The 14,982-nt window shown below is 41.9% G+C and overlaps 1 protein-coding gene across 1 annotated transcript in view; it reads left to right on the top strand.

Annotated features, from left to right (window-relative positions):
• STAC3 (SH3 and cysteine rich domain 3) overlaps positions 1–14,982 on the top strand; it is a 182,199-nt gene that overhangs the window by 81,261 nt on the left and 85,956 nt on the right. The gene's annotated exons all lie outside the window — the stretch shown is intronic.

Here is a 14,982-nt window from a genome sequence, read left to right as displayed (position 1 = left end):
CCAGCTATCAGAGGCTACATTATTCTGCTGTGATTGAGATGAGTGATGGGTCATATATGATATTGCACCCTCGACTTCCTCCCCACAAATATGCTTGCCAGTAATAAAGTAGGCAAAATGTGATCTGCGTTAGGTAAAACCATTGCCGGGACAGTTGTAGCCAGCAGTGTCAGAGGTATTGCCGCTGTTTAGAGCCAACACATTCTTATCATATCTGTGATATTAGGTTTTTCTTTTAAGACGTCTGTTGCCCATGCCACTTTTGGGTTTAACATAGCATTTGGGCACTAGGATAACGTTTAATTAATTTCTAAACTTTTTCGACAAACTTAGCCAACCCCGGAATGATACAACATCAACCAGAAATGCAAGGCACTGGCAGGGGTCATGGGACAGATAAAAAGGATAACAGCCTGCCTGCAATAATCATTGTATGTGTATGTGTCTCCAAATTGATCATTTAAACATGTGTGGCAAAACAGACCTGCGCAGATTATTGTCTCGATTTACTGTAATTTATTTAAAAATTTGTTGGATATTTCACATGAATTCCCCCAGCCTAAAAGGACCACATAAAAACCATTACCAAAAAGTAGGAGCACAGACTAAAAAAATACTTCAACAGACCACAACATGGTTATTTGGTTTACCGCTGCCAAAATGGAACACTGAAATAGGTAAGCAAAAAGTTAGCATGTAACTGTGTGTTTATCTTTTTTACCTTTTCTTTTAATTTTGGGGGATGGAGAAATTTGTTTTAAAATCCCCCCACCTCTAGCAAAATATTCTTAACGGAGTTGTCCCAAGATCAAAGTACATTTTAATCAATACATCTTGGTGTAATAATAAATTCCACAACTGGATGCGTTAAAAAAATGTTCCTGTGCTGAGATAATCTTATAAATGTAACATAGTAACATAGTTAGTAAGGCTGAAAAAATACATTTGTCCATCCAGTTCAGCCTATATTCCATCATAATAAATCCCCAGATCTACGTCCTTCTACAGAACCTAATAATTGTATGATACAATATTGTTCTGCTCCAGGAAGACATCCAGGCCTCTCTTGAACCCCTTGACTGAGTTCACCATCACCACCTCCTCAGGCAAGCAATTCCAGATTCTCACTGCCCTAACCCCTATGGGAGGTGGATCTGCATATTCATCACTAATGAGCGGCACCACGTGACCGCTCATACAGGACAAGCTGCAGCGCTGAGAGGAAGCATCGAGGGAGCTGGGTGAGTATTTTATTTCCAGCGGGCGGGCGCACAGGGGGTGGGAGGGGGGAGGTGACAAGGAACTTGATTTTAAAGACAATAAAAAAAAACATTGATTTTTCATTCCTTCTCTCCAGCGAACGCTGCTGGAGAGAAGGGGGATGAATGGCGGCTTCAGCACCACAAGCTGGGGGGACAGCGCTTACTGTAGCGCTGTCTCCTGCATGGCACACGGACAGCATCCGTGTGCGGTACGTGTTTTACACGGACCCATTGACTTTAATGGGTCCGTGTGATCCGTGCGCTCCCACGAACACTGACATGTCTCCGTGTTTTTCAAATGGACACACGGTCCGTGAAAACACGCTGACATGTGCAGAGGCACATTGATTTTAATGTGTCTACGTGAGTCAGTGTCTCCGGTACGTGAGAAAACAGTCACCTCGCGTACTGGAGCCACTGACGTGTGAAACAGGCCTAATGGCTATGTCTGATCGTGCTGGAAAATGACAAAACCCAAGAAAAAAAAAAATTTAGAGGCTCATGTAATTTTCAGGAACTACTTACAGTACAGCGTTTAGTTGTTAGTATATTCACTTTATGCTTAGTATTTGAGAGCGGCAGTGTGCTTTGTTTGATCTTACTTATTCTCACAGGTTTGACAGGCTATTACAAAGAGCTGGTCACCCTGCCAGCAGCTAGTTTATTCTTGTATTAGCCTTAGGCTGGGATCACACATACGCGAGATACGGCCGAGTCTCACAGGTGAAATCCCTCCTCTGGCGCCGGCACTTGGGAGCAGAGCGTGCAGCTCCATGTGTTGCTGTGCGGCTGCACGCTCCGCTCCGGAGTGCCGGCGCCAGAGGAGGGATTTCACCTGCGAGACTCGGCCGTATCTCGCATATGTGTGATCCCGGCCTTATAGTTTGTCTTATTCATTTTTATTTCAATTTTATCCAAACTCATGCTACTGTGTCCTGTACTCAGCAATGTAGTGGAGAACAGCTCCCGCCACACTAAGTGGCGTGTTTTGGCTCATCTGCTACACTAATCTGTGGCAGGCCACTACTGCTGCATTCACCACCCACCTGAAGCATTATATAAGGAATTGCAGTGTTATGTGGTGTGATGCAGCAGTAGGTCCATACACAGTGATATGGCAGTGACCCAAGCAAGTTCAAACAAAACGTTCTTTTGTGTTACTTCACACAGTCAATATAGTATACGGCTTCTTCATACAGTCCATTAATAATGCATGGCTATATGATGCAGTCAATACACAGGCCGAACTTCCCTCTGTCCAGTTTCCCTGGGTGACCACACTCCGGTAACAAGTCTCTGTACTCTTTATCCTCTGGAGTGCAGCCGGGTACACATAAGACAGCCCAAGATGTCTGTCTCTCTGGTTCCTTTAGCCTGTGTGTTGCTCCACACAGAGAGAGCTCTGCAGACAACTGCCCTGTCTGCTTCCAAGAACACACTGACACACCTCCCCCACTACTACAGGGCTTTTTAATCAGTCACTGCTTCACTATTCTAATTACAGCCACACCTGTGTCTGTAGTACGCCCTCATGGCCTCACTACGCTTCCATGCACATTCTGGAGAGCACATACAGTGTCCCCTAGCTGTAACAGGGGTCACTACCTCACAGTGGGCAGAGCAAAACTGATAGTGTTGGTGCTCACAATTTCCTGTTGCATCCAGCTCCCACATTGAAGCGCTGTACATGAATGTACAGTGTTACAGTTGATGTTTTGGTACAAGAAATCCGCCCTTAAAGAGAATCTTTTCACATCTGACCTATGTAAACTATTAGGCCATGTGCACATGTTGCGGTTTTTACTGCGGATCCGCAGCGTTTTTGACGCTGCGGATCCACACCAGTTTTCCATGCGATGTACAGTACCATGTTAACCTATGGAAAATAAAAACCACTGTGCACATGCTGCGGAAAAAAAAGCGCGGAAACGCAGCGGTTTGTTTTCTGCCGCATGTCAATTCTTTGTGCGGATTCCGCAGCGGTTTTACACCTGCTCCATATTAGAAAACCACAGGTGTAAAACTGCAGTAGAATCCGCACAAAAACTGCGGTAAATCCGCAGTAAATCCGTGATAAATCCGCAGGAAAAATGCAGTGTTTTTGCCCTGCAAATTTATCAAAATCAGTGCGGAAAAATCCGCACACTAGTCCGCAGCGTGTGCACATAGCCTTAATATGGGCATACAGGCTATACAATGCTGGAAAAAGTCCTACCTTTGTGTCTCATATCAGATTCCTTGTTGAGAAATCATCTTTTATCACTTTATATAAATGACCTCTTCCAGGCAATGGTGAGGATGGTGTCGGGAAGATGACTCTGCCTCCAGTGTGAGATAAGTATCTAATAACAGGAGAAATGTAATTCATCTTCTTGCAAACACATTATGTGCTTCTCTCTAAGCTCTGCTGTATTGCAACAATATTGCAACCCTGTCTGTTTGTGAGATGGAAGCGAAAGCTGAGAGGAAACTGCAGATGTGTCATTTAGGGTATGTGCACACATTGCAGATTTCCTAGCGATCCGCAGAGTTATTTGCCGTGCAGAAACGCTGCAGATCCGCAAGTGATTTACAGAAGCATGTCACTTCTTTTTTGCGGATCTGCAGCGTTTTTGTAACCATTCCATTATAGAAATCCGCTGGGGTACCGCACAAAAACCTGTAACAAATCTGCACCTGCGTTTTCTGCCAAGAGATGCAGAATCTGCACCAGAAATTCCTAAGCCTAATCCGCAACGGAAAATGTGCATGATTTCAATGGAAAAAATGCATGAAAAAACGGATTCGGAGGCCAGATTCATCATGTCACATCTCAGTTTCATACGTTTTTTGCTGGATCCATCGCTGCGCGCTTTTTCGCCAGACAGAAAAAACGTTCTTCTGTATGTTTTCTCCATCCACTGGAAACAGCTTTTGTGACGGATCTGGCAAAAACCGGATGAAACGTGAGGCCATCAGGCGCAATCCGGCGCTAATACAACTCTATGAGAAAAAATGGATCCGGTGGAAAAAAAAACATGGATCCATTTTTTTCAAAACTCGACGGATTGTGCCTGATGGCAAAAACCTGATGTGTGAAAGTAGCCAGATAGATATATGGATAGAAACATCTATGTATCTATAGATATATCTATCTATAGATCGATATAGCCATAGTTATAGCTATAGATATATCCATAGTTATATCTATACCTATATCCATAGATATCCATAGATATATAATAGCGAGGCCTATGTTTCTTAATGAATGTTTAATTTAAAAAAAAAACAAAAAACTAAAAAAAGCGTGGGCTCCCGCCAATTTTCGGCGCCAGAGGGAGAAAGCCGACGGCCGGGGGCCAATATTTGTAGCCTGGGAAGGGGGTAATACCCATGGCCCCTCCTGTTGTGAACTCTATTTTTGGGCTCCCTCTAGTGGTCACAAGCAGTACTGTGTAGTGTTGTCTTTCTGCAGGTTGGCCTCATCACCTGGTTCGTTATCCTTGGTTGGTTTCCTATTTAACTCACCTGGATACTCAGTTCCTTGCCTGCTATCAATGTATTCAGTGCTCTTCAGATTCCTTGTGACTACCTTGCTCCCAGTCTCTCCAAGACAAGCTAAGTCCTTGTTTGTTCATTTTCTGATTATCAGCGTTCATCATGTTTTTTTGTCCAGCTTGCTAAAATGTGATTTCTTACTTGCTGGTTGCTCTAGGGGACTGACTTTCTCCCCCCACACCGTTATCTCAGTGTGGATATTTTGTAAGGGTTTTTTACTGGCCGCATAGACCCCTTTGCTATTTTCTGCTATCTAGAATTAGTGGGCCTCTTTTGCTGAATCTGCTTTCACCCCTGTGTATGTGCCTTCCTCTTACCTCACCGTTATTATCTGTTGGGGGCTTCTATATCTTTGGGGATTATTTCTCTGGAGGCAAGAGAGGTCTTTCTTTCTCTCTAGGGGTAGTTAGTTCCTCAGGCTGGCTCGAGACGTCTAGGAATTTTAGGCACGTTCACCGGCTACCTCTAGTGTGTTTGGATAGGTTCAGATTTGCGGTCAGTCCAGTTGCCACCTCCCTAGAGCTTGTCCTATGTTTTGTTACTTAGCTGGAGTAATTTGTGATCCTCAACCACTAAGGATCATAACACCCTCCCAGGCTATGAATATCAGCCCGCAGTTGTCTGCATAGCCTTTACTGGCTATTAAAATAGGGGGACCCACACAAAAAAATTACGTGGGGTCCCCCTATATTTTGTAGCCAGAAAGGCTATGCAGACAGCTGCGGGCTGATATTCATAGCCTAGAGAGGGGCCATGGATATTGGCCCCCCAGCTACAAATACCAGCCCGCAGCCGCCCCAGAAATGGTGCATCTGTGAGATGCACCAATTCTGGCACTTAGCCCCTCTCTTCCCACTCCCAATTAGCGGTGGGATAAGGGGTTAATGACACCTTGCTATTGTAAGGTGACATTAAGCCGGGTTAATAATGGAGAGGCATCAATAAGACGCCTATTCATTATTAAGCCAAAAGTTCCAAACCAAACATTACACCCCCACCACAACATTAATGGGGTGCCAGGATGTGTAAAGGTTCAGTGCATGCATAATAGGAAAACCAAGGAGAAACAGAAAAGCACCATAAGAACCGAAGTAATCATGAAAGATCTTTATTGATTAAAAGGGTAACAGAAAAAGCATAAAAACACGATAACGAATGACAGGGAACACACCACAAACTGGTGGCAGGGTGGACGCTAGCAGGCAAAATGAGTACCAATGAGTTAATAAGCGCTAGTAATCAGAAGGTAACTGAAATCAAAAGCCACAAAGGACCAGGCAGTAAATCTATAGGTCAATACACCGTGTGTCACATACGCTGGTACCAGGCCAGTATATCAGAACAAATGATGCGCCTACAAAGAGTAAACAAAAAGTAGCAATAGATTACCTGCAGGACCACGATGCCACCCACCCCAACGCGCGTTTCGGTGCTGTGCCTTCTTCCGGGGGTATGGCATCATGGGAAGGTACGCTTTTTATAAGAATGGGAGGCCAATTAGTGGTGAGTATGTACTCTATATCTACGTATGTATTGTATGTAATGTATGAATGTACTGTATGTATGTATTGTATGTTTTATGATGTATGTTATATGTTCTGTTATATGTTGTATGTTATATGTTGTATGTTCTGTTATATGTTGCATGTTGTATGTTCTGTTATATGTTGTGTGTTATGTTATATGTTCTGTTATATGTTGTATGTTCTGTTGTATGTAATATGTTGTATGTTCTGTTATATTCAAATCAAACAATGATCCAATATTAGTGTATGCTAACACTTACATATAATTCCGTCCGTATCACTTATTCCTCACTAGAACAGTGACACAGAAAGCACACATTTTTTTGTAAATAAAACAATCTTTTTATTGAATACATACATAATAAACTTTAAAATACCAAACATATAAACCAAAGTATCTCAATGAATGGGGACCGACAGACTACTCCTCAACCTCAGCAAAAATCAAGGTGTATCATAAAGGGATAAGCTAATCAGCAAGGATCACCAGTTTCCTGCAATAGTGGAAAATCTATTGAACCGCTTAATTCATGATGACCCATATGCTGCAGCCTCTCACTAAGATAATAGTAAACTACCACCGCAATATTTGTCTATAGCGCACCAATATCCCTGTCAATATAAAGGGATCTGTACGACATCGTGAACATAATATTGCAAACACAAAGTGCCGTACTTACATAGCTTTATGAGGAGTGTCCGGTCCCTCTTACCCCGACGCGCGTTTCGTACCACAACTTCTTCAGGGGGCGTCACGCAATATTATGTTCACGATGTCGTACAGATCCCTTTATATTGACAGGGATATTGGTGCGCTATAGACAAATATTGCGGTGGTAGTTTACTATTATCTTAGTGAGAGGCTGCAGCATATGGGTCATCATGAATTAAGCGGTTCAATAGATTTTCCACTATTGCAGGAAACTGGTGATCCTTGCTGATTAGCTTATCCCTTTATGATACGCCTTGATTTTTGCTGAGGTTGAGGAGTAGTCTGTCGGTCCCCATTCATTGAGATACTTTGGTTTATATGTTTGGTATTTTAAAGTTTATTATGTATGTATTCAATAAAAAGATTGTTTTATTTACAAAAAAATGTGTGCTTTCTGTGTCACTGTTCTAGTGAGGAATAAGTGATACGGACGGAATTATATGTTCTGTTATATGTTGTATGTTGTATGTTCTGTTATATGTTGTATGTTATATGTTATATGTTCTGTTATATGTTGTGTTATATGTTGTATGTTCTGTTGTATGTTATATATTGTATGTTCTATTATATATTGTATGTTCTGTTATATGTTGTATGTTATATGTTGTATGTTCTGTTGTATGTTGTATGTTATATGTTGTATGTTCTGTTATATGTTGTATGTTTATGTGTTTTTTTTACACTCAACACATTAGCCGGATGAGGGGACTGCTACTGTCCCATCATTGGCTAATGTGTCAATTACTGTCATTGTAGCAGGCATAGCCCGAAGGGACTTACAGAAAACATTTGACCACTGTAATTGCCAACAAAGGATATATAACAAAATATTGAGATTAACTTTTGTTAATGACCAAATACTTATTTTCCACCATAATTTGCCAAAAAAAATCTTGCCAAATCAGACAAGGTGATTTTCTGGATTTGTTTTCTCATTTTGACTCTCATAGTTGTGGTCTACCTATGATGTCAATTACAAGCCTCTCTCATCATTTTAAGTGGGAGGACTTGCACAATTGGTCTCTGACTAAATATATTTTTTTCCCCACTGTAGGTCTTGACTGTGACTGGGCTATTCAAACACATGAATATGCTATGATCTAAACCATTCCATTGTAGTTATGGCAGTATGTTTAGGGTCGTTGTCCTGTTGAAAGATAATAATAATAATAATAATAATAATAATTTTTATTTATATAGCGCCAACATATTCCGCAGCGCTTTACAACTTATAGAGGGGACTTGTACAGACAATAGACATTACAGCATAACATAAATCACAGTTCAAAACAGATACCAGGAGGAATGAGGGCCCTGCTCGCAAGCTTACAAACTATGAGGAAAAGGGGAGACACGAGAGGTGGATGGTGACAATTGCTTTAGTTATTTGGACCAGCCATAGTGTAAGGCTCGGGTGTTCATGTAAAGCTGCATGAACCAGTTCACTGCCTAAGTATGTAACAGTACAGACACAGAGTGCTATTAACTGCATAAAGTGTATGAGAACACGATGCAAGGAACCTGATTATGTGTTTTGTTTTTTTTCTATTTTTAATAGGCCACACAGGGATAGTTAGTTTAATGCGTTGAGGCGGTAGGCCAGTCTGAACAAATGCGTTTTTAGGGCACGCTTAAAACTGTGGGGATTGGGGATTAATCGTATTAACCTAGGTAGTGCATTCCAAAGAATCGGCGCAGCACGTGTAAAGTCTTGGAGACGGGAGTGGGAGGTTCTGATTATTGAGGATGCTAACCTGAGGTCATTAGCGGAGCGGAGGGCACGGGTAGGGTGGTAGACTGAGACCAGAGAGGAGATGTAGGGTGGTGCTGAGCCATGGAGTGCTTTGTGGATGAGGGTAGTAGTTTTGTACTGGATTCTGGAGTGGATGGGTAGCCAGTGTAATGACTGGCACAAGGTAGAGGCATCGGTGTAACGGTTGGTGAGGAATATGATCCTGGCAGCAGCATTCAGGACAGATTGGAGCGGGGAGAGTTTGGTAAGAGGGAGGCTGATTAGTAGAGAGTTACAATAGTCCAGACGGGAATGAATAAGAGAAACAGTAAGAGTTTTTGCAGAGTCGAAAGTAAGAAAAGGGCGAATTCTAGAAATGTTTTTGAGATGCAGATAAGAAGAGCGAGCCAGTGATCAGATGTGGGGGGTGAATGAAAGCTCGGAATCAAGGATGACCCCAAGGCAGCGGGCATGTTGCTTTGGAGTAATGGTGGAACCGCACACGGAGATGGCAATGTCAGGCAAAAGTAGGTTAGTAGAGGGAGAGAAAGATGAACCTACTCCCCAGTCTCAAGTCTTTTGCAGGCTCTACCAGGTTTTCCTCCAGGATTGTCCTGTAATTTGCTTCATCTACCCACCAACTCTGACCAGCTTCCCTGTCCTTGCTGAAGAAAACTATCCCTAGAGAATGATGGAGCTACCACCATGTTTGACGGGGGAAGGGGAGTGTTTTCAGGGGAATGTGCAGTGTTCGTTTTCTGTCACCCATAGCATTTTGCATTTAGCCCAAAAGTTTCAACTTTTTTTTAGATTTCATCTAACCACAAAACTTTCTTCCACATTCTAGCTGTGTCCCCTGCATGGCTTCTGCAAACAAAACATATGGTTAATTTAAAAAATGTCTTCCTCCTTGCCACTCAATAAAGGCCAGATTTGTGGGGTATATTACTAATAGTTCTCCTGTATGTACAGATTGCCCCACCTGAGCTGTGGATCTCTGCAGCTCCTCCAGAGTGAGCGCTCTTCATGCTTGGGATGTCAGTTTAGGTTGACTTGGTAGATTTGCAGTTGTGCGATACTCCTTCCATTTTTGCGTGATGGAATGAACAGTGCTCCATGAGATGTTCAAAGCTTTGGCTATTGTTTTATAATTAGTGGTGAGCGAGTGTACTCGTTGCTCGGGTTTTCCCGAGCATGCTCGGGTGGTTTCTGAGTATTTATGACTGCTCGGAGATTTCCTTTTCCTCTCAGCAGCTGGATGATTTGCAAATGTTAGACAGTTTGATTACATGTGAGAATTCTCTAGCAACTCCCATATATACTCAGCCTGGCTAGTAGCTGTAAATTATTCAGCTGAGGTGATGAAAACTAAATCTCCGAACACTAACAAATACTCGGAGGTCACCCGAGCATGCTCGGGAAAACCCGAGCAACGAGTACGCTCGCTCATCACTATTTATAATCTAACTCTGCTTTTAAATTCTCTCTACAACTTTATCCCTGACTTGTCTGGTGTGTTTTTCGGTTTTCTTGATGCTGTCTGTTTCATGATGTTCTCAAGCAAATCTCTGAGGCCTTTCACAGAACAGCTTTAGTTATAGGGAGAATAAATTACACATAGGTGGACTCAGTTTACTAACTATGTGACTTCTGGAGGCAAATGGTCACTATGGATTTTATTCACATCTCAACATTGAAATTGCGACACCAAGAGGAAAAATATCACAGGATTGATATACATTTTACTGTTATAAAAAAGATGAAAACTATAAACAACATTCTTGAAACATCTTGATTTATTCAGCTTTCATTATGAGGACTACCAGCAGAAATACAGTCTCTTACATTGGCATGCTATCAATGATGATTTGTATGCCCAAGTGCATTCAGTGTGGCAGAACATTCTTAAGGCAACCATTAATAAACTCTGATTGCATAGCAAGGGGTGTAAATGCATGCTCATCTCCATGGGGTGCGAATGGTTGATACTAAATAAATTGAGATGTTTTGAAAATGTTTCCATTTTTCATAACTTGCATATCATTAATATGTTTATCCTTCCTGTGATTTCCATAATTTATTGCTGTTCCAATTTCAATGTAGAGGAATGACTTGTAAATACATATACATCACTAGGTGGACATAATAAGAACACTGTGTTTTATGGAAGTAAATCCTATGTTTCCATAACAATATACTATGTAAGGGGCAATACGGGTTTGCCTAGTCTGCAGCAGGAAATTGTCCTCCTGCCAGTGTTCTGATTATCAGAGACAATGTTGCTGAGCCTTTCACTGCCAGCATCAGTACTCCAAATGAATACAAGTGCAGCAAAAAGACTGGGGAAATGCAGGGGTTAGGAAGTCACTTACATGCATTTTTTTCAGGAATGAAAACAAATCCCCTAATAAAGTGATTTGCAAACTTTTATAATTTTCTGTGGACAAAATTATAGAAAAAAAAAAAAAAGTTTATTTACTCTCTTGCTAACCCCTTAATCCCATATGGCATACTATCCCGTCGAGGTGACCTGGGACTAAATTCCCAGGGACAGGATAGTACGTCATAGGAGATCGGCTGCGCTCTTGGGGGGAGCGCAGCTGATCGCCGCCGGGTATCAGTTGATTATTACAGCTGACATCCGGCACTATGTGCCAGGAGCAGTAAGTGACTGCTCCTGGCACCTTAACCCCCGGAACACTGCGATCAAACATGATCGCAGCGTTCCGGCGGCATAGGGAAGCATCGCACAGGGAGGGGGCTCCCTGCGTGCTTCCCTGAGACCCTCGGAACAACATGATGTGATCGCATTGTTCAGAGGGTCTCCTACGTCCTCCCCCCTTCCCCCCTTCAGGCCCCAGATCCAAAATGGCTGCGGGGAGGTGGCTTGCAAGCACCTGCTCAGAGCAGGGGCCAGCAAGCCTCCCTGCAGTACCTGTCAGATCGCTGATCTGACACAGTGCATTGCAAAGTGTCAGATCAGCGATCTGACACTATACTGTGATGTCCCCCCTGGGGCAATGTTATAAAGTAAAAAAAAAAATATTTCCATGTGTAAAAAAAATAAATAAATTAATAAAGAAAAAAAATATTGTTCCAATAAATACATTTCTTTATCTAAATAATAATAATAATAATAATAATAATAATAAGCAATAAAAGTACATATTTAGTACCGCTGCGTCCGTAACGACTCAACCTGTAAAACTGTCCCACTAGTTAACCCCTTCAGTGAACACCGTAAAAAAAAAAAGAGGCAAAATACATATTATACCGCCAAACAAAAAGTGGAATAACACGCGATCAAAAAGATGGATATAAATAACCATGGTACTGCTGAAAACATCAACTTGTCCTGCAAAAACGAGCTGCCATACAGCATCATCAGCGAAAAAATAAAAAAGTTATAGTCCTCAGAATAAAGCGATGCAAAAATAATTATTTTTTATATAAAATAATTTTCATCGTATAAAAGCGCCAAAACATAAAAAAGATATAAATGAGGTATCGCTGTAATCATACTGACCCGAAGAATAAAACTGCTTTATCAATTTTATCAAATGTGGAACATTATAAACGCCCTCCCCAAAGGTATTCATGAATAGCTGGTTTTTGGTCATTCGGAATAAAAAGCGATCAAAAAATGTCACGTGCCTGAAAATGGTACCAATAAAAACGTCAACTCGTCCCCAAAAAAACAAGACCTCAGATGACTCTGTGGACCAAAATATGAAAAAATTATAGCTCTCAAAATGTGGAGACGCAAAAACTATTTTTTTGCAATAAAAAGTGTCTTTTAGTGTGTGACAGCTGTCAATCATAAAAATCCGCTAAAAAACCCGCTATAAAAGATATCAAACCCCCCGTTCACCCCCTTAGTTAGAGAAAAGAAATACAATTAAAAAATGTATTTATTTCCATTTTTCCGTTAGGGTTAGGGTTGGGGCTAAAGTTAGGGTTGGGGCTCAAGTTAGGGATAGGGTTGAGGCTAACGTTAGGGATAGGGTTGGGACTAAAGTTCGGGTTAGGGTTGGGACTAAAGTTAGTGTTAGGGTTGGGGCTAAAGTTAGGGTTAAGGCTACAGTTAGGGTTGGGGCTACAGTTAGGGTTAGGGGTAGGGCTAAAGTTAGGGTTAGGGTTGGGGCTAAAGTTAGGGTTAGGGTTGGGACTAAAGTTCGGGTTAGGGTTGGGACTAAAGTTCGGGTTAGGGTTGGGGCTACAGTTAGGGTTAGGGTTGGACCTAAAGTTAGGGTTAGGGCTACAGTTAGGTTGGGGCTACAGTTAGGGTTGGGGCTAAAGTTAGGGTTAGGGTTGGGGCTAAAGTTAAGGTTAGGGTTGGGGCTAAAGTTAGGGTTTGGATTACATTTACGGTTGGGATTAGGGTTAGGGGTGTGGTTAGGGTTATGGTTGGGATTAGAGTTAGGGGTGTGTTGGAGTTAGGGGTGTGGTTAGGGGTGTGTTGGGGTTAGGGGTGTGGTTGGGATTAGAGTTAGGGGTATGTTCAGGTTAGGGGTGTGGTTAGGGTTATGGTTAGGGTTGGGATTAGGGTTAGGGGTGTGTTTGGGTTAGGGTTTCAGTTAGAATTGGGGGGTTTCCACTGTTTAGGCACATCAGGGGCTCTCCAAACGTGTCCGATCTCAATTTCAGCCAATTCTGCGTTGAAAAAGTAAAACAGTGCTCCCTCCCTACCGAGCTCTCCCGTGTGCCCAAACAGGGGTTTACCCCAACATATGGGGTATCAGCGTACTCAGGACAAATTGGAAAACAACTTTTGTGGTCCAATTTCTCCTGTTACCCTTGGGAAAATACAAAACCGGGGTCTAAAAAATAATTTTTGATGAAAAAAATTGATTTTTTATTTTCAGAGCTCTGCATTATAAACTGTAGTGAAACACTTGGGGGTTCAAAGTTCTCACAAAACATCTAGATAAGTTCTTTGGGGGTCTATTTTCCAATATGGGGTCACTTGTGGGGGTTTCTACTGTTTAGGTACATCAGGGGATCTGCAAACGCAATGTGATGCCTGCAGACCATTCCATCTAAGTCTGCATTCCAAACCGGGCTCCTTCCCTTCCGAGCTCTGCCATACGCCCAAACGGTGGTTCCCCCCACATATGGGGTATCAGCGTACTCAGGACAAATTGGACAACAACTTTTGGGGTTAAAATATAAAACTGGGGGCTAAAATATAATTTTTGTGGGAAAAAAAGAATTTTTATTTTCACGGCTCTGCGTTATAAACTGTAGTGAAAAACTTGGAGGTTCAAAGTTCTCACAACACATCTCTATATAAGTTCTTTAGGGGGTCTTCTTTCCAAAATGGTGTCACTTGTGGGGAGTTTCAATGTTTAGGCACATCAGGAGCTTTCCAAACGCAACATAGTGTCCCATCTCAATTCCAGTCAATTTTGCATTGAAAAGTCAAACGGCGCTCCTTCTCTTCCGATCTCTGCCATGCACCCAAACAGTGGTTTATCCCCACACATGGGGTATCAGCGTACTCAAGACAAATTGCACAACAACTTTTGGGGTCCAATTTCTTCTGTTACCCTTGGGAAAAAAAAAATTGGGGGTGAAATATCATTTTTGCGAAAAAATATGATTTTTTATTTTTACAGCTCTGCATTATAAACTTCTGTGAAGCACTCGGTGGGTTAAAGTGCTCACAACACATCTAGATAAGTTCCTTAGGGGGTCTACTTTCCAAAATGGTGTCACTTGTGGGGGTTTCAATGTTTAGGCACATCAGGGGCTCTCCAAACGCAACATGGCGTCTTATCTCAATTTTCAGTCAATTTTGCATTGAAAATTCAAATAACGCTCCTTCCCTTCCGAGGTCTGCCATGTGCCCAAACAGTGGTTTACCCCCACATATGGGGTATCAGCGTACTTAGGACAAATTGTACAACACCTTTTGGGGTGCAATTTTTCCTGTTACCCTTGGTAAAATAAAACAAATTGGAGCTGAATTAAATTTTTTGTGAAATAGTTAAATGTTCATTTTCTTTCAAACATTCCAAAAATTCCTGTGAAACACCTGAAGGGTTAATAAATTTCTTGAATGTGGTTTTGAGCACCTTGAGGGGTGCAGTTTTTAGAATGGTGTCACACTTGGATATTTTCTATCATATAGACCCCTCAAAGTGACTTCAAATGTGATGTGGTCCCTAAAAAAAATGGTGTTGTAAAAATGAGAAATTGCTGGTAAACTTT

This window comes from Ranitomeya variabilis, chromosome 3, assembly GCF_051348905.1.
Source record: "Ranitomeya variabilis isolate aRanVar5 chromosome 3, aRanVar5.hap1, whole genome shotgun sequence".
NCBI lineage: Eukaryota > Metazoa > Chordata > Amphibia > Anura > Dendrobatidae > Ranitomeya > Ranitomeya variabilis.
Note: the sequence above shows the minus strand (reverse complement) of the source record. Positions and strands in the feature narration are given on the sequence as shown.